This window comes from Erithacus rubecula, assembly GCF_903797595.1.
Source record: "Erithacus rubecula genome assembly, chromosome: 14".
NCBI lineage: Eukaryota > Metazoa > Chordata > Aves > Passeriformes > Muscicapidae > Erithacus > Erithacus rubecula.
The window spans coordinates 7,154,052-7,179,071 of NC_136666.1; the positions used below are offsets into that span (position 1 = coordinate 7,154,052).

General features: G+C 41.6%; 1 protein-coding gene across 2 annotated transcripts in view; it reads right to left on the bottom strand.

The window, feature by feature from the left end:
• Positions 1-25,020, bottom strand: part of MCTP2 (multiple C2 and transmembrane domain containing 2) — a 351,696-nt gene that overhangs the window by 104,473 nt on the left and 222,203 nt on the right. Inside the window, exon 1 of one of the 2 annotated variants that reach the window (XM_079318154.1) lies at positions 11,862-11,980. The exons of the other annotated variant lie outside the window; for it this stretch is intronic. The gene's annotated coding sequence lies outside the window, so the exon portion shown is untranslated. Of the gene's footprint in view, positions 1-11,861; positions 11,981-25,020 lie in introns of those variants that run through there. 2 annotated transcript variants of the gene reach the window in all.

Below are 25,020 nucleotides of genomic sequence, written 5' to 3' on the forward strand. Positions count from 1 at the left end.
ATGACTGAACAAATATTTCTAGCATTTTATCCTTCCTTAAGTATCTTCTAATTATGGTCCTTGGAATTAAAAAAAAAAAAAAAAATTATGTGCTTTGGTTTCTTTGAGTAAAACACTCCATATGCACTCCCTTAAATTCATATAATATTTAAAGCTAAATGATTTTTAGATGTTCTACCAGGTGGCTGCAAGAGATATTTCAAATGGCATTGAAAGCCTAGAGAAATCATCCTGCAATTCTACTTCACTTACTGTCTTGACAGGAAGCCAGCAAAGCCACAAGTGAGAAACACTGCAAGACACTCTGAAAACAGTGTAAAAGCACCCAATATAACCAAGCAAATGAACTGAACAAACCCAAATTGATTTACACATTGGAAATTTTGGAAGAAACTGTCTTTCTTCACTGTGGAATCATTCCCTACACACCCAGAAGTGCCCCCTGCTTGCTGAAGATGCTCCTGGTTAATATTTTCAAAGTATCATCCTCAAAGTCAGCCAAGATGACAAAAACACACCTCAGCACGCCAGCACCGTTAGAGCTCCAGATTAATTAAATCTATTTAACTTATACACATTTGTTTATCCAATGAAGGTGAAATCTTTGGGTCAGTGTGCATGCCAGCCACCTCTGAGTTGGAACTCAGTCAACGTGTTTTCAGCTACAACTAAATGCTAATAAACACTTAAATCCATGGCAGCTGAAATCACTAACACATGCATCAGAGGCTGTTAGGAAGATGCTCCTCACTTGAATGCACATTAGCAGAGGCTCAAATTGGAAGGAACTAATGGAACTCCCTCTGTGTAAAGCCTCTATTGATTCTGGCTGTTCTGGAACAGGATATTCACCCCAATCTCTGCCTGTCTGGCACATTCACTGATGTAAAACCTAATGTATGAAACATTGTACAAATTAGAAGAAAAGATAATTACATTTCTGTTATGCAACACAAAATTGGTCTATGGAAAGTTCTAATATAGGTTTATAGCCTCCATTAGGTTTATAATTTCTGAATTCAGTGCACTGAGAAAGCTGACAAGAAGGCGATAAGGAAGCAGGGGAGTAAGGGACTGAAGACTTTTTTCCATATTTTTCTTTTATCTTTTTGCTATAAATGGAGTCTTCTGGCTCTAGGAGCCATAAATGAAACCATTTCTCCCTGGGAGAGAAAGGAAAATGTGAGGGAAATAGCTCTCTGCTGGCTGAACAATCACTGTATGTGCTGGGTGGTTATTTCTATAACAGAACATACCAAGTACACCAGGTTTTTAATATCATTGTAGCTCAAACACGAACCAAATACAAACCATTACTAGGAATGGAATAACTTTTTCTGAAGAAACCAACACTTCCTTCTTTGCAATGGCTCATTTCAGTACCTTATCTGTCAATGCTTCATGCTAAGAACCAACAGCCACAGAGATAAGAAAATATCATCCAAATAAAGTAACCCTTTGTTCAGCATTACCAGTTTGCCCTGCAGCATTCCAGTTATTAAAAGAAAAGGGAATACTTTACCAGGGGCAGGATGTTCCTTGGATCATCAACACCTTCAGCAAGAATTGTGCTTCCTTTACAGAAAAAAACAAGTCCAAAGCAAAAGGCTGAGCAGGGTGGGCCTGAGTCCATTCCTCCCTGGGTATAATCCCAGGAGGCAGCAAGGGACACTGAATTCCATACAGCACAACATGGAAAAACTGAGACAGCCTTTTCTCCCTGCAGCATATGGCAAATACCTGGACTTAAACATGATAAGGCACCAGAAAAAAAGTGTCTAATCTCAACCTGATTCTGCACAGGCTAATTACCCTGGGGAAATCAGTGTTAGAATTATTTTTAGCACTAACAAGCATCACAGAGAGTGCACTGATGCAGTGCAGGTAAAGTCTTCACTGCACAGGTGATTTGCTGCTAAAGCAGGGTCATGGCTTGGGCAGCTTCCAAATCTTCCCACTGAGCTTAAGCTCCCCTGTAGGGCTTGAAATGATGCCCAGTCTGTGGATACAGATCCTGCTCTTCTGTTACTCTTTTGTAACAGGTTCATTTGCAGAGTGCAGTGGGATGCTAAACTTAGATATATAAAATAAGATAGAGACTTGACCTGTTGCTGTTAGCCAAACTAGTACAAGTGCTTCACAAGAAACAATTTTACATGCTTCAGTGAAAACAAGATAACCAAAACAAACCAGCTTTATCTTCTTGATGTGGGGTGAAAGAAATCTACAGTCTCTGCAGAAGATGACAAGGGTAACATCCAGGCTAAATACAAAGCTCACAGAAAAGCCTCTTTGTTACATGCAGATAATAAAGGCATCTAAAGTAATATTTTCTATTTTAGGTTTGGGTTTGTTGCTTTGGGTTGGGTTTGAGGTTTTTTCACAGATTCCTAGATTTAGGGTCTGGGCTTTTAGATCCCATGCTTGGTTTTTTGATTTTTAATTGGCTGAAATGTGATGAGTTTCATCTTTCACAAACACATGAAACAAGAATACATCCTCCTCCACTTAGCAGCAAGAGAGGAACAGGGGCACTTTAACTCCTTAGAGGCTCTTTTGCACAATCTGGAGGGCTTTTTTCTCAACATTCATGAGCAGACAGTAACTACAAGAGGAGAACGACCAGCTGCTACAACCATCTTAAAATAGCATCTGATAGTGAAAGTTACTGAGAAAATACCCTGCACCTGCCTCCAGCTTATAAAAGTATTGCTTTCATTTTGCTTCTGTCTTTTCTAAAACAGAAGAAAAATGATGAGTATGTGTAGAGGAAATGAGGGAGGAAGTGTTTGGGTGTATTTTTTCCAAACATATTTCACAAGTTCCTTCCACTCTTTGAGCTTTCTTCAAAATATTGTGGCTTGCAATTGTACCTGTGCAAGCCAAAAAGCCCTTCCAACCTTTTCAGTTAAATTTGTGGGACTGTACCAGGATGGGACAACCAGGTATGATCTGTACAGTGCAAACAACACCTGCTGAGCAGCAGACCTGTCCAGAACACCTGTGCACAAAGATCTGCTTCCTGCAGTGATGATGTGCACCCCAAACCAGACTCCAAGAAAGATCCTGAAGGGGCAGATCCTTCTCCTGGAAGGCTGAGGTCACACCAGCAACTGGGACACTTCTTCACCAGTGAATATATCTGGTTTATAATTTGTCTCCCTGTTCCCAACTCTATCAGAAGATCCCTGGGAATGCTGGCACCTGGAGCAGGGCACCTGGAGGAGCAGGGGAAGAGGGAAAGCTGATGAGCAGCAAGGGGAAGGAGAGCTGTGGGTACAAGCAGAGTAAGAGGAGATAAAAAGTTATCTTTTTATCTCATTTTAAGAAGTTTAGTTACTCTAAATTAAGTGAGGTTTGTCAGGGCTCACACAAAAGCAGGATGAGGCAGGTACATGCTGAAGGAGCTGGTCCCTGCTGGAGGAACCCAGCCCTGCAGCCTCCTTGTTCCTCAATCTCCCCTTCCAGCCCCTGCTCACCTCCCTCATAACAAAAGGTTTATTTTTATAACAAGAGGTGCACAGAAATAGATCCTCCCTTTCCATAACTCTCAGGGAAAACAAACCTAGGAAGGAAATCAGAGACTCACTTCCACTGGAGTACAAATCAACCCATGCCTTTTACTAGCACTTAAATCATATATTTCAATGAAAGAAGCTTGTGACTATACACAGATTACTTGCCCATGTGTCAGCATTTCTCCCTAAATAACTACTATTACTGTCACACTTCTTATCAAAATTTCAGTGACTAGAGAGGAAAGGTCTATTAAAAGCTCTGTGTGATTCTTTATTTAACCATTTACCAAAATAACCCAAACAGAACACTTTTGATTCATAAAAATGCCCTGATGACAACCTGAGCAGACAAAAATCTGCTGGTTTGCCTTTTGTTTTTTTCTCCTTATTACAGTGTGTTCCTCCTTCCAAGAGTAACATGGCACAAGCCAGGCTCAGAGCTCTCAGTGAGAGTTGAGCACATGGGAGAGTTGAGATTTCTCTGAATTTGTATTAACCTTTGTGATCTCACATTTAACATCTCCACACACAGATACACAGGGTGTATCTATAGGTAAAGTGAACCAGTGCTTTTGCAGCTTTTTAATTCCCAAAGAAGAACCCTAAAGAAAAGAGAGTTTGGTGTTTTGCAGCACAGCACTGAATGAGGGAATTGCCCTGATTTTCTGCAAGAGCCACAGGTCTCCCTACAGAAAATAACAGCACTTAAACATCTGGAATTGTGCATCACCCTGAGAAAGCTGGAAGGGACACTGGGAAACCCACAGACAGAGAAAGCCCTTAGGGATCTTCTGGTGAAGCCAAGTGTTTGAGGGTCTCACCCTGGACAATAATTTAGTACTTTTAATATTAAGAAGCCAATGCACACAACTAACCAGCCACATTGCTCCCTTTTATTGATGACAGCAAAGGGCTCAGCACAAAAACGGCAGCACAAACCCAAAGACTCCTTTAACTCCTTTAAACTTCCTTTTTCTTCCAACAGTAAAGACTGAACAAATGCCAGCACACATCTCTAAATGTCAGTCATTTTTTCACAGAAAAGAGCCAGCTTTGAGGTTTCTCTTTCCATTCACCATCTGAGTTTTCAGCCTCCTGGCACTAGAAATCTGCACCTTGTCTCCAGTTTCTGTTACAGCATTATTTTCTCACTGAGAAGATCAGGTTAAGTTTGCAAATTTAACTCACACGCATTGGCAATTACACTTTGGCATTTCCAAAATCTTAACACTGGGGTTTTGGTTTGCTAGAGATGAAGCCCCTAAATACAGGCAGCAGCAGCATCATAGGAGAACCACAAACTATGATTCCAGTAACTATTTTAAGCTTGGATAAAGGGACAAAAATTAAAATATTAAATAGGAATACTCTGCTGGGGTGAATAATAAGTGGCTTGTTCAGGATTTTACTTGCAGAAGTTCAGAGAACCTCAACTATAGCAAAGCACGGTTTTGTTAGTTCTGGTTCCTGGAAGTGATCCAATCAGAAAAACTCCACAAAACAGAAATATTGGCATTGCTAATGTGCAGAAGAGCTAGGATGACAACTATCAAAGCAATTTAAAATTCACTTTCAGTTTTTCTATGATTCTATATGACAAACCTGCTCCGACACATTACGAAGTCCTTAAAAAACTCTCTGGCCCTGATTCATCTGGGGCAAACTTGCCACAGGCAGGGTGGGGTAGATTGCTAAACTTTAAATACCTTCCCTTAAGCATATTTACAGCTCTTGCTGCCCAGCCACACTGGCTGCTCCTCTGTACATTGCTACCACAGTGGGGTTTTTTTGTTTTTTAATCCTCCTTTCATGCATACATAGCTCCAGGCAGGATAGTTTAGAATAGATCAAGCTGACCACTTGTCATTATGGTGCCCCATTCACATATTCTCAAAGTAAATGTTAAGTGCACAAATTATGACTACTTAGCCCTTAATTAACAACAAACACTGAGTTTATTAATCATGGATGTTTAGTTCTGGTGAATACTGACTAAAAGGTATTTTAATTCAGCTGTCATAATTATATAATTTCCTGGTTTGGCTTATGGATTAAAATCACATAAAGCTCAAATTCAGAACTTTTCAGCAGGTGTCAATAAACCCTTTAAAGATTTAGTAATTTTTTTAATGGATTCAAGAGCTGTTCACGTTTCAGTTCCTCCATCTAGCAGACATGGACAGGAGTCACCAATCTGGCAAGTGTCTTGAAATATAAACTGCTCACAGTCAGCTAAACAGATATGAAGGTTTTCTGCTTCAATTTATGCAACCAAGTAGGTGAATGTTTGATTGGCTTTCCTTTGCTTACTATCAAAGACCAGACAGATTTTTTGCTAAATGCTACTATGAAGCATTTGGTGAATGGGAGGAACGAGAAGCCTTCCTGAACAGAACACAAACGCTTGCAATGAGATTTGTATCTTACAGTTTTACAGAGTTGAACAAAATTCAGCCACTTATACAATAAAATAAATTAAAATCTCCCAACCACAAAAGGCACTTTTCCCACTATCTGAATTTGGGTAGGGAGCATTTATTCTTAAATAATTACAAGCAATCCCAAATAGCAGGGCTTCTACAAAATCCACTAGAATATATAACTGGAATTAGATGTTTGCATTCAAAGAGGAAAACAAGACAAAACAAAACTCTCCAGTTAATTGTTTCCAAGTTGAAAAAACTGGGAACAAAGCCTGCTATTGAATGAGCATTAATGATCTGCCATTTGGATCTGCAGATGTTTCCCATGAGGGAAGACAGCAAAAAACCATTCTTCTTCAAACCCAGGGAAGCAGCGACAAGGGGATGAGTTATGTTCATTCAATTGGATATTTTTATTTGAAATTGTCAAAACCATTAGGTTCAATAAGATTTTACTTCAAGGGGAACCTGCATCCAATAAAATTTCAAAGAACTGAGCTCTCAATCTCTCCTCACTTAAACCCAAATGAGTCAGACTTTAAAAAAAAAGAACTTTCACAACCGTGATAAAGTGAGCTGAGAGAGAGACTGCCCCATCCCTGTTGACAGCTCCTGATCATCACCACCTCCACATCAATGGCAACACAGACAAATGCCTGCTCAAATAAATTAGCATGGCCCCCTCATTTCCATTCACCCCCATTAAAACATTATCAAACAGTATAGATTATATACCCTGTCCTGGCTAGAAACTTAACTTCTACAGCTGGACTTATCTGCTTGGGAGGAGAGAATGAAAGTGCACACTCATAAATCCTAAAAAGACAGAGCTGCTTCTGTGTCTTTATTTTTGGCATTATGCAAAAGCAGAACTGTTTTATTTCTGAATTGGCTCTGATCTCAAGGCAGCAAGAATTCCCAAAACAATGAAATTCTCCCAAACCTGAAGTTTCCAGTAAAGCAAAACTTACTCCACAGACTTCATCTATAGTTCTAAGAGTGGGCAACAGGAAGAATTGTCAAGGGTACAAGTACTTCCCAGAAAGGAAGGATATGAATAAGATCTCCTTATTTTTCCCCATCCCAAAAGGCCAACAAAACCAAACAAAGATCTCGAAAGCTACATTAGTATTTAGCTTGCATTTTAGCAAGTTATTTTTGTGGGAAAGTGAAAACAAGCCAGCAAGGGAGCATCTGTGTAAATACATAAGGAACAGGCACCCACCACAGCAGGAGGAAAAGTCACCCAGTGGGTCACTGTGCTCCAACACACTGACCAAAACACCAGGAGCAAGCCAGCTAATTAATTATTTTGAACTAAAGACCACCAGAAATTGTTACCAAGAGGCTTTCCTTGAAGGTGGTCACAGCATGCATCCAACCTGCCCAACATGAGGGTCCCCTCTGGTGGCAGGAGGGGTTGGACACCTACATGATCAGACTGGAAATTCCAGCTTCAATTCCACAGGCAGACTTGAATACTCCGAGCTCCAGGGTCTGTTTTCCTCAGAAAAGCAGCAGTGGAAGTTAACAGGAAAGCAGAGACACAATTTGTCCCCATCTAAGGTTTGACAGGAGGGAGTGAAAGAATCAGAAGAAAGGGTTAAAAAAATGCCTAAAGGTCACCAGGCTGCTTATGTGAATAAAACAACAAAAAAAGTCTTCTTAGAAAAGCAGTGTGCATTTAAGAAAATAGAAAACTAAAATTATTTCATGTTCCAGATTTTCCCACAATAATCCAATTATTTCACAATGCAGCTTTGCAGCAGTAGTGTAGCCTTGCAAAAGGTCAACTCCATCTGTGTTCTATACAGATTACTTTTATGAATAGCCAGTTAATCAAAACTTAAAGAAACACAGCACTGAGCCCACAATTTACTTCAGGCCTTTTCCCCAAGTGTGAAAATTGACATTGCATCTAAGTTCACCTGCTTGAAAATATTCCAGACAATTAGCAGTGATCCCAGGAAAACCCAACCACATTTCCATCACACACAGCACACAAGGGGACTGCAGCACTCCAAAATCCACTTAGCCCAATAAGCTGCCTCCAACTCTGACCAAAAACAGATGCTCAGGGAAAGCCCATAAGGTCACAGAATCATACTGTGATTCTGCCTGCAAAATAATCTCCTTGCTTCCAGGAATCTGTGATTTAGGAGCTGCTTCAGCCAGAAGATGTATCTGCACCTTTGTTATTAATACCCCTGGAGAGAGTTTTCTCTCTTAATTTGCCAAACAACTTTTAAAATTCATTTACATCTTTAACAATAGGAAGATATTGGAGTAATGAGTTCCACAGATAAATTATGCTTGTGTGAAGCAGAAGCATAATTTAGCTATGTAAGAATTTTTTATTTTTTATTGAAGAGCACCTTAGGAAAAAAAATCTTTGAATCTTGTTCATTTATTCTTACCTCTTTAACATCTTGAATTATGTGAAATTATAAATAATTGTTCTCTGTTTACTCCACATCACTCAGATTGTTCCCACTTCTGCATTCTCCTCTCTTATGATCTCTCTTAATTGAAAGAGAGGTTCATTCAAGGAACCTGGTTAATGTTACACCATCCAAACATCTGAACTGGCACACACCACAGGCTGGTTTTTTCCCCTGAGATAATTGATTTGTCTGAGTATACAATGTAGTGTGAAACAACCTAAGTTCAAAACCATCTAGGAATGTTTCAAGAAAAGGTAATTAACATTTTATTTTCTACAGTCTTTACAAATATTTTACCAAGTAATTTCTAAGTTGAAAGAATAGTTTAAAGGGTTTTAAATTACCTCTGACTGTGTAGCTTTTTTAAGGACTGAAGTTTTTGATTAAGAAAAATTTGTAATCCCTAAATATGTTAAAAAAAATAAAAATTAGAGCAAGACCCTCCTTTATGTCACTCCAGAGTAGCTTTTTGGATGAGTTACTGTAAATACAATTATACTCCTGCAATTGTTTACCCTGGCACAGAGAGGCATGAGGCCACAGGGGTGCCAAAAGTCAAATTTGCCTCAGGAGGTGACATCCTCAGGGCAGGACAGACAAACTGCACATCCACAGTGCCTTGCAGCTCACGAGATACCCAATATCCAGGGAAGATGGAGAACATCTAATAGAAATAAAGTCTCCATCAACAAGACTTTCTTACTACTGATCCCTAAATTGGACCAAAACCATCTGCCCACGCAGCAATCAACCCACTCCATGGCTAAGCTGGCAAACCTGTAGTTACACCCAAGCTAATTTCTACAAGGCAGAAATTGGCAGGTATATAAAAAGCTGATCAAACATTTGATCTGATGTGGGAAACTTGGCCCAGTTTCTCTTCTCACTCTTGGTCTCCATCAGAACCCTCACACAGAAGACAATGGGGAGTTAATTCTCATGTGGATCACAGAAAACCTTATGTGGATTCCAGTGGAATACACAAAGGAAGCCTTGATATTGAGACACATTAATTGTCTGAATATGAATATTCCATCTGGTTCTAGGATTTGATTTTACAGCATCAACATCTTAGGAAACAGAGGTGCACTCAGGATGAGCTGTTATGCTGATACATGATTTAAAAATCAGAGCTCAAGGCACTCGTTGTTCCAACACCCTCAAAATCCTGGAAAGACCAATTAAACCCTAAAAAACAGATCCCTTGGACCTAGGGAACATTTAACTGCTTAAGTTAAATAGGAATAGATTGAAGAAAAATGTCCTTTTTCTTATAAACAAGCTTCTATGCAAGCATGTTATCTAATAAGTACAATTGGAAGCAAAATGGGAATGTGGGAAGAGTGCCAAAGTAAATCCTCCAAATCTGAGGAAATCAGGAGCAATTTTCCACTCAAGGGGGGAAACAACACAGAGGAAATGCAGAGCATACTTGGCATGCTTCTCTCTCCTCTGCTGAGGTAAAGCTTCTCTCTCCCCTGTGCCCAGGCAGGACTCCAGGTGATGAGACCCCAACTCTGCACTTTGAGAGACTGGAATTTAAAACCCTACACTGTAATTACTTCATGGTATAGGTGATGGTGAATGAAACAATTAAAACCCAAAATTCTCACAACAAAGTGACAGCACAAGTTGCCACACGCATCCTGCCTGAATTTGACAGCCACTGGTGGGGGCCTCATGCCAGCCTTCTTCTGCTGCCTGTGAGAAATTAAAGATAAGATGGGCAAATCCCCACAGTGTAGACCAAAGGAGGAGAAGCAGATGCTCAGTATTGCCTGGAAATGTCTGTGGGACCAACCAAGGGGTTGAGCTGAGGTTTATCCCCTGTCCCAAGCCCACTCCAGCCACACACACACAACCTACTCCAGCTTCACACAGTCCCAAATCCCAGTGAATTTCAACATCTGAGGTGCAACCCTTGTTCTCCTCAGGAGTGTTCCCTGCCCAAGCAGTAGACTGTTCTAATAATAATTTGTTCAAGTAAGAGGTGCAGTGAGTCAAAAGCAGCTGCATACATTACTAAATGCAAAAGACACTGGGGAAAAAAACCTGCAGTGAAATTAGTGAAACTGAGCCAGTTATGATGCTAATTACCTTGAATGACATGACAAGCAACACTTCTAGCACAGTTACAGCCTCATGCACTGTCCCACGAAGGGATGATTACAGGAATCCCTGGGCTCTTTAGACACCCACCTTCCTGTAAATGACAGCAGTGCCCCTCCTCATGCCCTTGTTTATAAATGACACCTTAAATACACACATCTATAAACTAACCCATAGCTCCTTTTATATAATCAAAGATAAACTAGTCTTAACAGCACAAAATTTACCATTCTTATTTTTTTTAAAGTGCAAAATTTTTAAGAAATAAAATAAAAATTTCCTCTCTGCACCATTTTTCAATATTCTTTCCACGGGTGTAGCAAAGTGAAACTACACATACTGAATCCTTCTTCAGGCTACAGCACATGGCAGTTTATTTGCTTTTTGATAAGCTATTTTATGATGGCATTGAACAGCAGCAAGAAATCAAACAAGCACGAATATTACTCAAATACACTCACTCATCCTGACAGCTAAATCGACTCACTCAACAGTATCATCTTCTGAGAATTACTGAAAAATACATGACAAATTCTACAGCCTAATCACAGTAAATTAATAGTAAGATATCCAGGTGAGAACTTCTGTTTTCTTAATGCCACATAGCAGCAATTCGGTTTTCAGTGTGCTTTGAGTAACTGACTGTCATAAAACTAATGGCACCAACTGGATCCCTGCCAGTTGCCATAGTTGTGCTGGGCGAATATCAGTGAAAACTCACACTAGTTCTCATTACAATTGCGTGAACAGCTCTTTCAAAAAAAAAAAAAAAAAAAAAATTAAAAAAACCAAACAACAAACCTCAAACAAACTATGCCTTACACATCACATTTCCCTCGAAGTTACCCTTAAAACAACTCCGCTGTGTCAATGCGCTTGTGTGAATGTTCCACTTTGTTGTTTGTTTTTAGTTTTGGGGTTGTTTTATTATTACTGTTAAGTGGCTTATTTATTTAGTCAAAGCCAACAGGCGACCAACCCAATTTCAGTCAGCAAGTGCGCATCGGGATGCGTCGGTTCAGGCAGATTTGGCTACGGAAGGAGAGAATTTCCCCAGCATCATTTTCTAGCATCAGCGGCGACAAAAAGAATTATTCACACAAGGTGCGAGTGCCTGGAGCAGCATCACTCGAGCGACACACAGCAAAAAAGCGAAGTAACCCCGAGCCTCGCACGGCGAAGTTCGTTCTGCGGGGCGCCTGGGGAAGCAGCGCAACAGCGAGAGCGGCTGGGCTGGCACAGAGCGGGCGGAACACGCCAGACCTCAAAAAGGCAAACAAACAGCAAGAAAAAAAAAAAAAACCCAAACTGCAGAACCCCCTCCCCGACTCGCCGGGCTGCCGTGTCCGGCGCTCGGATCGCGTTACCTGCCCGCAGCCGCCCATCGCAGCGCTCCGCCGCTCCCGGCGGGCACGTGTGCCTGTCGCGCCTGTCGCCGCTGTCACCGCCGCCCGACCCGGCCCTGTCCCCTCCCGCCTGCCGGGGCGGTGCCGCCGCCGGCGCCTCCCTGCGAGCTCCGCTGCCCGCCCGCCCCCGAACCTCCGGGGCTGCCCGCAACCCGCCCCGCCGGCATCCGCTGCGCGCCGCCTCCCCGGGCATCCTGGAGCATCCCCGGGGCATCCCCCTAGAGCATCCCCCTGGAGAATCTCCCCTGACATCCTTCCCGAGTATCCCCAGGGCATCCCCCTGGAGCATCCCCGAGGCATTCCCCTGGAGCATCCCCCGGGCATCCCCCTAGAGCATCCCTCTGGAGCATCCCTCTGGAGCATCTCCCCTAACATCCTTCTGGAGCATCCTCGGGGCACCCCCTGACATCCCCCTGGAGCATCCTCCCTCAGGTCCTGTGGCTGGGACATCACCATCCCCTCCCAGACCTGCATCCTGCCTGCCCACTCCACACCAAGACCAAAGCATCAAGCTCCCACCGAGCCCAACACTCCAGGGACATTGGGATGGTGGTAAAGGGCAGCACTGGCAGCACTGCCCTGGGGAGCCCTGGGTGAGGGTGGAGCTAGGAAGGAAACTGCGTGAATGACGACAGGCCAAGGGAAATATAATCAAACAGCAGCACTGCTGCCACGTAACGCTTGTTCTTGGCTGCATCTCCCAACACGTTTTGTTGGCAGCATCTCCAGGTGCCTGACAAGGGAGCCAAGGGCCGCAGCCACGTTCCAGGCAAGGAAACTGAGGCAGGACTGGGTAAGGTGATGTGCTTACCTGCTGTGTCTGCAGCTCAAACATGGTCCCACACGTGTTTCTTCATGAGTTTGCCACAGTGTGGGAAGGCAAACACCTCCCAAACCTGCCCTCAGTGCCAGGTTGTTTCTGGAGCACGCTGTGTCGCGCACATTCCCGGAGAGATCACCACTCCCACCTGCGGTGCTCAACATCCCTTGAGTGTGGCATCACTGCAGGAGGTGCAGAGCAACGAGATGGGGAAAGACAAGCTTGGTGATGGAACATATTTACATTCCATACATGTCATTCTGACCAGAAATTACACCTTGACTACGAGTGCCACTAACGTGGTGACGCCCATCTCACACCATGGAGTGAAACTTGGTGATGCAACCACGTGGTTCCATTGCAAAACAAGTGGCCATGGACATGTGGGAAGGGTTTGTCACAGTGCAAAAAATCATTCTCTAACCACTTAACAAAATTCTGGGGAAACCATAAAAGCCATTACACCAATTCTTTCAACAAGATCTGGAGAGGAAGAATTCACACCTATGCTTGTTCCCATATGGATTCACAAAAAGAGACCAGGAGCCATCAGTTCAGGAGCTAGGAGCTACACATCAGGAAGATTATTGCTTCAACACATGAGCAATTTTAGAGGAACAGGAAAAAAACCTGGCAATGCTTTATTTTGCCTCCTGACTTAAAGGTCATGTTTGCAGGGCCAGATCCTGATGTTCCAGCGTAAGCTCAACAACAATATTGGTCACTGCAGACAGTGTTACAGAACTCCTAAAGTGCATAAACCTTCCCAAAGTTTGTCTAAATGCTGAATTGGACAGTTTTACTCTGCTCATCCAATCAAAAATCTAAGAGGAAGTTGGCTGAGATCAGAAAACTAATCAACGATGTCAGCTGAAAAGAGAAGAAAGGAAACTTATGCCACTAATGTTTGTGCTTTCCTTTCATCTAAACCAAGAAAAATATCAGCTTCAGATAACTAGATAAGTTTAGAACTAAAACAACACAGCCTTTAAAACTCATTTTTCTTAGGTGTGTGATCCCACAAAAAGTGTATCAAATATAGTTCTGTGCATGTTTTGTCAAAGGCTGCAGCCAAGAGAGAAAAAAAACTGTAACATGCCCAAAGGCAATTAATAAAGGTGGCTGTTGATTTCAGGAGTAGCAAAGGAAAGTAGCTTGTGTGTGCCTCTGCCAAAATTAAATGTAACAGTGATACTTGGATGCAATAGGAGAAAGAGTTACAGAAATTAAATTCTCATAGCCAATATCCACCCAAATGAGAAAAGCTTGCCATGACTTATTGGCAATAAAGAGATAAATTGATTACCTGTTACTAGATTACCCAAATATGGGCTCTGCAAAATATTATCTTGAGAAATTTTCTTGTCTTGGGCATCATGTAGCTGTATTAAGGATGCTGATAAGGCCACAGAATGCTGAATATCAAATTTCTTTGTTATTTCACTGCTAACTAGGAGAAAAAAAGGAGGACAGTGCTGGGAAGATCCTTGGGACAGAAACTTTACATCACTGGCAGGCTAAAAGGAAGAGAGGAGGAAATGTGAAACTTTGGAAATGTCACCAAAACATCGATGTGAGGTATTCTGTGAAAATATCCAATGTAATCTGAAGTAATTGAGAGCCAAGATATGCATTATTATAACAGTAAGTCATTAAGTGTGACTTAAAGATGAGCACTAATTAAATCCCCCTGTAAAACACATTGTCAAAAAAAAAAAAAGGGCACAGTTAAAAATACAGCAAAAAGAAGCATTTCAGCATGAGAAATCAAAATGTATATGTCTAAACAAGATTTCTCATTAGCTTTCCATACTCACAAGGAGCCCCTGTTCACCTTCTCTTCATGCACACAAATGTTTTTCTTCTGGATTTTATTAAGGATGTCATTATCAATTCCTGTGAGGGAAGAGAAAAGATATAATTGAGGACCATAGTTGGCGTTATCAAATCCTACTCATCTTTTGTGTGAATATATCATCTTCTCAGAAGGGAAAGAAGACCTGTCTTCTCAGCAAAGAATAAAAAGGAAAAAATGCAACTTTTCTTCTTTGCCTGTGCTTTCTTGCCCTGTATTCTGACTGCTGAAAGAAAAAATTACTTTCTCAGCCTTCACCAAAACCCAGCCAATGTGGATCAATGTGAGGCTGCTGAAAATAATGGGTTTAGCTCCTTTCCTAATTACAGGTTCAGCTGCAACCTTTCAGAGAGGCAGCAAGTGAAGCATTTATATCTAGCCCACCCCTCTGCACAGCCTGTTTGCAGCAGCATTTCTCCAGGTTGTGAGGAAGAGGCATGAGGGCACAAGGAGATCAAATGACAGAAGAAAAAAGCCATGGAATGGTTTGGGTTGAAAGGGACCTTAAAGCTCACCTAATTGTAGCCTGGCTGGTGTGTATCTGGCTCCAAGCCTTTGGAGCTCAATAAGGTTAAAAGTTTGTCAGTAATTCCTCCTCTTATCTCACCTGCAAGTGGAAGGTGTTCACTGGAAGCACCTCCAGCTTTGAAGATGGCCTTATCACGATTTTGAGCAATTCTGTTTGCACCCACCTGTTCACCACCAGCTTTACTGACATGTTTACAGCACTTGGCTTGACAGATTGACATTTGTGAGCCTGGGACACAGCCTGATGCAGCTCTTCAAAACCCCAAAGTGAAATCTCCTGCAAGAGTTAAGTGTTATGTTTCATTCCTTTTGGACAAGTGGGTCCCAGATACCTGGTGACCCCAAAATCCAGAATTACAAGTCCCTAAGTTGCAGCCCATTTTCCTTGCAGCTGAGCACCTGGTTTACAGGCAGAATTTGGAGCAGGACCAAGGGTGTGCTTGCTCCCAGGTCTTTGAGTGTTAAGCCATTCCCAGAACACAAACTAAGCCAAGGTTTAAGTCATTCTGTGCAATTGCACAAATAAATGCACTCAAGACCTTAGGAGACTTAAGCACGTCAGTAAATGTGGGATTAATAAATGAGTAATGATAATTAGTTATGGCTTGACTATTCACTTTCAGCTCCAACAGGTTACCTTGAAAAACCACATTTTTTCAATCCCACTTAACATCATTATGATTCACCTTATCAGTTAAATGTGCAATACATTCTTTAGGGCTGGATTCCCTGCTCTGAAATGTCACTGACCATTTTTTTTTGTCTCAGCTGTGGAAATGTCAAATGGGCAAACCTGAGCTTAAACTTCACAGAAATTAAACCATCACATTCCTCCTCATTTTTTTTTCAATCCCATGCCCATGTTTGTGTGCAGCTTCACCATTTGAACAGCACTGACAACATTTCCATCAGCTGTACAAGGAGAGAAAGAACAAAGATGTGAGACAATTGTTTTAACCCCTCAAGATTCATTATTAGCTTTTAAATGTCATTTAAACAGGCTGCATTTTGTGACAGAACTTATAATTCACAATGTATGCAGTCATTTTCCTGACAATCCATTGAGGAGCAATGCTGGGGACTGTTTCTTGAGCAAATAATGAGCTTTTGGAACATTTGAAAATTCAGCTTCTGGTTCATCCCAGGAGTAAAGCAGAGCTGAGCAGTGGGTCTGTGGGCTCCTGAGACCAGCTGACAACTTCTAGAACAAAAGTGTAGCCAGGGATTTAAATAAGGAATTGTATCCAGGAATTTACCAGCACTAATCAATCATCCTCATATATCTCAGAAATACTGTAAAAAAAAATAAAAGGCTGATATGAGCAAAGTTGGTTTTTGATGTTTGGCTCAGGATTAGACAGGAAACCAGTGAGAGTCAGGGATAAAATATGAAATTTTGATCCTTCCAGTAATATCAAAGTGTTTGGTAGGGGAGGAGATGATGAGTGATTTATTTTGGTTGGGTTTTCTGCTTGTATTTCTTGAAAAGGGAAAACTGTGTCTGCAGCTCCCAGCTCCAAGCTCTTACCAGAGCTGCAGTGAGACATTTGGTTCTTGAGAGGGGAGGTTGGCAACTCAAAAGCTATGGAGAGTCTGAGTAATGCAAGTAAATTATGAACACAGGCTGGAAAAATGAAAAAAACAAAGCAAAACACACAAAAAAAAAACCCCACAAAAAATAAACAAACAAAAAAAGCTCAAGTCTTTCAATATTTTTGTAAATTTTCCCCTGAATATCCTCTCCCTGTTCCTTCAAGTACAGAGTTATTAAAAGCTGATTATTGGTGTACCATTACCTCTGCTTTCTCATAAAGTGATTCTCCTGGGAAGGAGATACAAACACAAACTAGAGATTAATCATGTGCTCCAGACTTAGTCCTGGATCTATAGAACAGAGCACAGGGCTGGGAGTGAATATAAGAAAGACTTTTACTTTTTTCCAGACTCTACCAAATAAGGTATTATTTTCCTTTATGTCTATTTTCAGCAAAATGCATGTTCAAGAGAGTTTTTCCTACCTTGAACCATGACTGCTGGAACTGGCATTTGCTCACAAATTGTGATCTGGGAAAGCTGAAGGAAGAAAGTTACAGACACAGGTTTTAACACAGCAGAGTTTTCAACTGTTTTCTAATAATTGGTAGCTAAAACATGAGTTCTACATTCCTCACAACTGACTTGAATCAGGAAAAATAGCTATTTGCTTTTTTATTGTTAATGGTTTGGGGGGTTTTAGCACTCTATTATAGCTCAAAACTCTCACTAAGCTGAAATCCATAGCCTAAAACTGAAGAACAGCAGATCCCATCCCTGTTGGCAATACATATTTCCAGTGAATTGTTTAATCAGAATAACATAGAACTACTGACACTGAGGCTTAGTCTTGCACATAATCCTAGATGCTGAGTGAGTTATTCAGTATTAAAGTTCCTGGGTCAGAACAAGTGTTTACATGTAGAGCCTCACCTACTGTTGCTCTCCAAGAGTTATCCCATGAGCAAATAGACTTTGTTTTACAAAACACTGACCTATGGACTCATTTGTCTTTCAAATTCAATTATTTTTTAATATTAAAGACCCAGAAATTACCAAAGGTGAGCTGAGAATACCATAACTGAGCCTAACACAGTTTGAGAATGGCAAGCTAAAGGTGACAAGCCTGTAAAGCCAGGCCAAGTGTCACAAACATCCTTAGAGCCACCAGCAGACAGATCCCTGAGGGTCCTGATGGAATTGCTAAAGCCTTTCATGCTCCCAGTGCCAAGGACAGCTGCACTTGCCAAGGAGGTTATCAATTCCATCTGCACACTGCCCCCCGTGCCAAACATTATCACACACAGACCTGTCAGCAGGGCTGCAGCTGGGAGATCTCATTAATCCTCTTCTGTCAAAATAAACTGCACTGGCAGAGCCCTGTTAATTAAACTCATTCACCTTCCTCCCTTGGCTGCTGCAGACATGTCCTAACCACCTCGTTGAGGAGCATCTCTGCTCCCCACATCCCTCTCCTGTTCTCTGCTGCTCCAGGAAGGCTGGAGATGACTAAATCTGTAGGAGGGGTAATAAAACTCACCAAGCAGTGCACAGCTCCTATACTTCAGTGTGATATGATCAGAAATGCTAAAACCCAGCAGTGCCCAAGAGTTTGGATGTGTGCCAGGTGTGATCAAAGGCACAGCACAGCCCCTCACCCTGCTCCCAGGCATTGTTCTCCAGGACAGCAATTCCTAACAGGAGAGGTGCTCTGCAGAGGGGCTGACAGGCTTCAAAGCAGGTCTGTCATCCAGGCAATCTTCACAAGAGCCTGAGAGGAGGGCAGGAAATCGTGTCAGAACAAGGAAATGATAAGAATAACTGACTATTTTTGTAACCATGAATTGGTTACAAAATGTTAGTACTGGATCATTCCATTGATCCATTCAGGGACCAGTATTTGTCAGAGCTGAGGAAAGTGGAAACCCCACAGAAGGCATAGGGGCAATTGCACAATGCTGGAAGTTCAGGGAAATTGTCCTCAGCAGCTTCAGGAGGGTTGTGTTTGTAAATGAAAGCACAATACCCAGGAGCAATTATTCTAGCTGTGTTTTTCCTACTTCGTCAGTCTGCGTGCTGCAGAATATAAACAGGAATACTGAATTACAGTAACTGGGGACTGTCTGTTTCCCAGCAAGGCCAGTGGGCTCTGTTTCTCATTCTCTTTGCTCATTGTGAACCAGATCTCATGATTTCCCAGCCTACCTGGGAAAACCTAGCAGTGATGCAAAGCAAAGAGTTCTCTCTGCAAAAAAGTGAAGATCTGAGGTTGTTATAGAGTGTTGGTGGAAGAGACACAGGGTGGAGTGTGAAGTGCTGGGGTAAGGCCTCAGCTGCTATGATTTAAAACAGCCCCTGAGGCTGCTCTAATTTACTTTGGAGCCTTTCCTAGAACAAGGTTGAACATTTTACAGAGAGGACATGAAACACAAAAGCCTTTTGCACAGGCAAAACCATATGAAACAATCCCAAGGCACAAGTGTCTAATCCCTCCTCTTTAAAAGCCCAGGTGTTTCCACTGGGAGTTTAAACCCTTGCAAAAGTCAGGCCAGGTGGAAACCCCACCTCTGTGTACACAGCTCTGTTCCCTTTCCTCTGGGTTTGACAGAGCCCAGCTTGAGTAGATAATTAGAGGGGGAAAAAAAACCACAGAGCAGCCTCTGATATAACATAAAAATAAAAAATGGGTGAATTTGAGGCCTAGAAGCAAGATGTAGCACTTAGCTTTGAGAACACTCATTAAAATTAATCTTCCCCATGTCTGAGTTGTTTATGGAGGATCACCTCAGCCACTCAGCCCCGATAAACTGCAAGAGCCAGTCTGGAGATTTATGGCACTGCAGCCTGAAAAAAACCCACCAAACTCTTGCCTCAGCAGTTTGAGGCTGATATAAAATGTATTTGTATAGCAAAAGTACTTTGAGCTTGCTCTTCCCCATGCCTCCCTGATAAACTCAAAAAGGTTACTGTTAAGGTTTTTAGTATAAACCTAGAGAGCAGGTGGGTGAAAGCACTAAAAGCTGAGTGATGTTTCCAGGTAACAGCCAGAGCTGACAACCAGGTGCTTTATACATCCAGCTTCAGCATAGCTGATAAGAGATAGGCAGGCATCAATAAATTGGGAAATAAAAGCATATTCTGTGTAGTGAATGTAGCAGGGCCAAGGCCTTTATTAAACAGCTCTTTATTAATGGGGGGGTCACAGGGAGTAGGCCCTACGCCTGCTGCTGCTGCTGCTGCTGCTGCCAGGCAACGCCGGGAGAAGGTCCTGCCGATCCCGACGAACGTAGGGATGGGAGTCTCAGCCTCACGGACACGTCCGAGATCTCAATAGTGGCTCATTGGTCTGGGGGTGTCATTCTTCTTAACTGCCCTTAAGGTTGTGGTGATTAAACAGTTACAAAGGACATATTGCAGGTGACTTGGCTTGTTAGTTGAGATGATCTGTGAACTTGGGTTTGGTGTTGGTTGACTATTTTTGTGAATCTTTTCTTCAACAACAACTTCCAGTAATGGTGGTACTGGGAAACTTCTGGAGATTTACATATAGGGTGTGGCTAACTTGATAGGCAGGCAGCAGCAGGCCGGAAATGAGGTAAGGGAAAGGGCGGAAATGGTAAGGCCGGAAATGAGGTAAGGGGAAGGGCGGAAATGGTAAGGCCGGAAATGAGGTAAGGGGAAGGGCGGAAGGAGGAAGTAACTGGGATAGGGGAAATACAATAAACCAGGGTTTGAATTACATAGGGACTACATTTAACTGGGGAAAAGAACATAACAACTTGATCAAAGAACCAACAAACGAATGAGTGGATAGAATGATAAGGTAAGCAACAATCTTTTTAACTCTTCTAGCAATGTTGTTTTATGGTTTTTAGCTAAGACTTTTTACCACATTCTGCTTTGCACAGGGATATGAATGAAGGTTTTAGTACAGAATGACCAAACCCAATTTTGTCTGTACATTTACCATCCTCAGTACCTAGAACTAAGATACAGCAAAAGAAAACAGAGGAGAAAAACAACCTGTTGAGTGTGGGTGTTTTGAAGGGTTTTGTAATACATAAATGCATTTGTAATGCATGTATGTGTTTTTATGGCATTTCTATATATCACATGGCAAGATGTTCCAAAATGATTTATCCTTTAAGCATCTTGTTGTTAATTTTCTTTATAAATCTCCAACTGATGCAAATAGTTTAGTATTGAGAAAAACTAAACAGCCAAGCTGGGAGAGACTTTGTTCTTCAAAAATCAGGATTTTTACCACTATTGCAGCACAGCCTTAGCACCAAAATATCTTATTTTTCCTAAGTCCTGGAGACAACTGATGCAATTCCATTGTTTGTCTAGTTCACTGGAAACGAGGGATCCAAATCCCCCAAAATTCTGGGGAAAGCATTTCCTCAGGTTGACTTTTACAACTTTCTTTCACCACAAACAGTATTTCCATGTTGCAAGCTGTGATGTAGCAGCAGGTGAAGGAAGCTGTGGCATGATTCCTCTTACCCCAGGAGGAAAACACCAGGACATTTTGCTTTCCTTTTAACCCCCATGAGAAGTTTTCCAAGCCCTTTTCTGGGTGGTGGGAGAGGAGGAGGAGGAGGAAAGGGGGGAATTGTCCTGGCTGGAATCCCACTGCAGGCAAGGCATTCCAGTCAGCCAGCTGCTGCTCCAGCCTGCCTCCACCTATGTTTTACAAAGGACTAAAGACAGCAATTCTGTGGGCTCAAGGAAGAGAGGAACCAGCCTAGACCATTTGCAGATCAAGTCTCTGCAGGGAACAAGGAAAGTTCTTGAGAGCTTAAACATCTTTTTCACACAGCAAAAACTACACTGGTGGATGGCTGCCTGAATTTAGTGCTAGAAGGAGCCAAATGATGCCAGTGAAACATCCACATAAATGCCAATCAGCATGTACTACACTCAGTATCCTTGAACTTCGAACAGTATAATCCACCAGGCACCAGCTGGTGAGTGCTTTTATTTGTTTTCCTATGAATATTCCTTTCTAAGAGATAAGACACTCTGTTCTGCTGAAGGCCAAATGTGAAATTATAATTGCAGTGATGCCTAAGTGGAGCAAACTGGGACTCCTTCCAGACTCTTATTTTGAAAACATGCAAGTAAATTGGAGAGTTAGAAAAGGAACCATGGAAAAAAGGGATTATATACTGGGTAAAGGAAACAAATATTTGTTCGCTTGTAAAGTACAAGTTCTTCTCCCCAACACCAATAAACACCTTAAAATTTAGTATAGGAAAGAATGTTTGCAGTCAAAAGCAATCCTAGAACAGGTGATCAATCCAGGGGGATGTCAACAACTTTTACTTCCTAGTCCAGATGCCACAAAAATCTCTTAGGATCAATCTACATCTATTTCATAGGAGATCACAAGATGTAGAAAAAGTTCTGCAGAAAAATGTCAGATTAAAACATCAAAAATATTTTCTCTTCTTCTACATTCCTTTAACAGAAGATATTGTAAACATGAAGATGGTAACTTTGTAAAAATCAGAGGTAGTCCCAGAAAGCAGACCCCTGTGCCACATTAGAATAGAGACTCTAAATGCCAATAATGGTACCAAATCCTCCAAAAATTGTCAATATTCTCTGGTCAGTCCCTGAATTATTTCCCATGCCCAACCTGGCTCCCATTACACCATTTCTCTGCCTCTGGCCAATACTCCAGAATGTTCCATAACTAGATGGGGAAGACACATTCCAAGACAGATATAATCCTCATGAAAAAGCAAAGGGACTCTGACCAAAAAAAAAAAACAAAAAAAAAAAAAACCTGAAATGAGCAGGGATTGAATATCCAAACACTCACCAGTTCCACATGGGAAAGGAGAGGGGACGCAGCTCTGAGCATCCAAGGTGACAGGGACACACAGGAGCAGAGAGCTCTTGCTCTGGGGCAGCACAAGAGGAGCTACTGCTAAACACTACAGTGCCTTTTCTGATGCAGTTGGACTTCATTAATTAGGAAATGCCTTCAAGGTTACCCTCCCACTGTCTCTAATCCTGTACTCAAGCACCCAACAAGGCTCTTCCTGCCCCACTTCTCTGCCTTTTGCTAAATAATTACATTCTCTGGAGAAAAAAAAAAAAAAACTATTCTAGATCATTTTTTTCTCCCAGAGTTCTCACTAAACTCTTCCCAGATAGCCTGGCCTTTGCATTCTGCTCTTCATCCAGCTCTGGAAACTCCAAGTTTCAGTAAGACTCTCCCACTTTGCCTGGTTTTGCATCACTTGGAAAAACATAAACCAGTTCCATAAATTTAAGTGGCTATTCTGGCTGACACAAGCTGACAATCAGGTTTGCCTGAACCCTTCTCCTGTGCAGCTGTGAAAGAGAAGTTGAGCTTCAACAGCCTTTTAAAGACTGGTCTAATAGGTCTGTTCAGCAGAAGGGGACTCTGCCTTCTCCCCAGCCCCTTTGGATGCTCCTGCACCTTCCTTGCTGCTCGCTCAGCTCCTGGCATCAGATCCCTCTGCCAAGGCCTCCAAGGGGGTAACCACTCCCAGCACTGAGATGTGACATGGATCACCTGGGAACTGAAATGTTTTTCAGTATCTCACTCTATGGAGAGGACCCTGCTGGCCACACCACAGGGCTCAGTGTGGTTTCTTCAGGCTGCACCTTCTCAATAGAATTATTGGTCTTGCCCTGGTTGCTAAAGACAGAGAAGATTATCTAGGTCAGATGTGGATTCTTACAAAGCAAATCTCTTCCCACCTGAAGAGAATTTCCTTTCTAAAAATTGTTTATTAATATTTGGGTTGAATTTGTCTGCCTAAAAATGGCACAAGATGAAAACGTTTCCCCTTTTTGGTTCTCGTTTTGGTTTGGATGCACAGGAAAAAACCCACATGACTGTGGGCTATTGCTTCATTTGCCTTTATGAATATTTCCCATGTATGTATTTTACATACCTTTAAACCTTTGTGAGGAGGAGTGGGAATGCTGAGAAAGTCTGATGCAGCATAAACCTTCTTAAATCTTACAGACTGGCTCCAGTTTGTGAGCTATCCAAAGAGGAACTGTTGCACAATCACCACCATCACCTTTTGTGCTTTTAGATGATATATTGAAAACTTACATGGGTATCAAATTTAGTTCCACAATTTTTACAGAGAAATTAAATTTAGGACTATTTTATTTAAAGGGTCAAAATGTACATTTCCAGAAGGAATTAACTTCTTTTTAGGAGTCTGAATCTCAAAAAAAAAGGGAAATCCAAGAGTAAGGAATGAAATCTAATCTAAAATTGAAGGATAGTACACTGATTTTCAAAATTACAACACTAAGAATGAAGGGAAATACTGCTTCTTTACAAGTCTATCACTCCTAACAGCTGATATATCAATGATGTACACTGACAATCTTGTTCCTAAGACTGGTAGTTAAATAGAAAATACCTTTAAGAATTTGCCAAATTTCATTATGTAAACTCAAAATGATCTTTATGAGGACTCAATCAAAACTGGGAAAGTTATTTTTATACCACTAGAAGAATTACAAACAAATTACAAACATCCTGTACAGACTCCAACATTCATTTCCTCCAATAGCTGTAGCTAGTCAGAGACTTCAAGGATAAACCTTAAGAGCAGGGAAAACAGTTTCAGGAATTGTGCATGCCCAGAGTTTAGCTGTGCTTTCAGTAAGACAGATCAACTTTTGAGTCATTCTTTTCCTCCATGCTATTCTTTATTCAGAGCCTGATGTTCCCATATGATTTAGTAAAGTTATAAAAAAGCACGAAATATTTCTCTTCAGTGTTGACAACACAAGACAGACTTGATGGAAGTCTCTCCTTCTCCTCTGCCTGAAATGAATATTTCCCCTCTCTTCTTTTGCCTCTCTCTGACAGGGAGAAACCACATCATAGCCCTGTTGTAGAATATTATTTCCTTCTGGTTAGAGAAGGCCATGGGTTCTGTTGCACTGTGTCAGATATGTTTTCACTATTAACTGTATTTCCATTTTTAAATGATCAACTGAACTCTACAGAAAAGAAATAGTTCTTATGGTAAAACAGCTCAAATTCTCCATTTGTTTGTCTTGCATAGGAATTGCTTTGTACATGAATTAAATAAGGCTTAAAAGGTTTTTTTCGCCTATACTAACTGGCATCACCACATTTCTTCCACTTCTTATACTACTTCATGCCATAGTACTCAGAACAGCACCACTCTTACATGAGGAAGAATGGCATAGAAATGGCAAACACAGGAGGAAAAACAAAGAAATAGTCTTCTGGCTTGCTTGAGACACTAAAGATGATCAGTTGACACTCAATAGATAGGCTTGGGGGAAAAACTGTAGTGTGCAAGAAATCCACACTGAATCTGAAAATCAGATGGATAACAAATGGG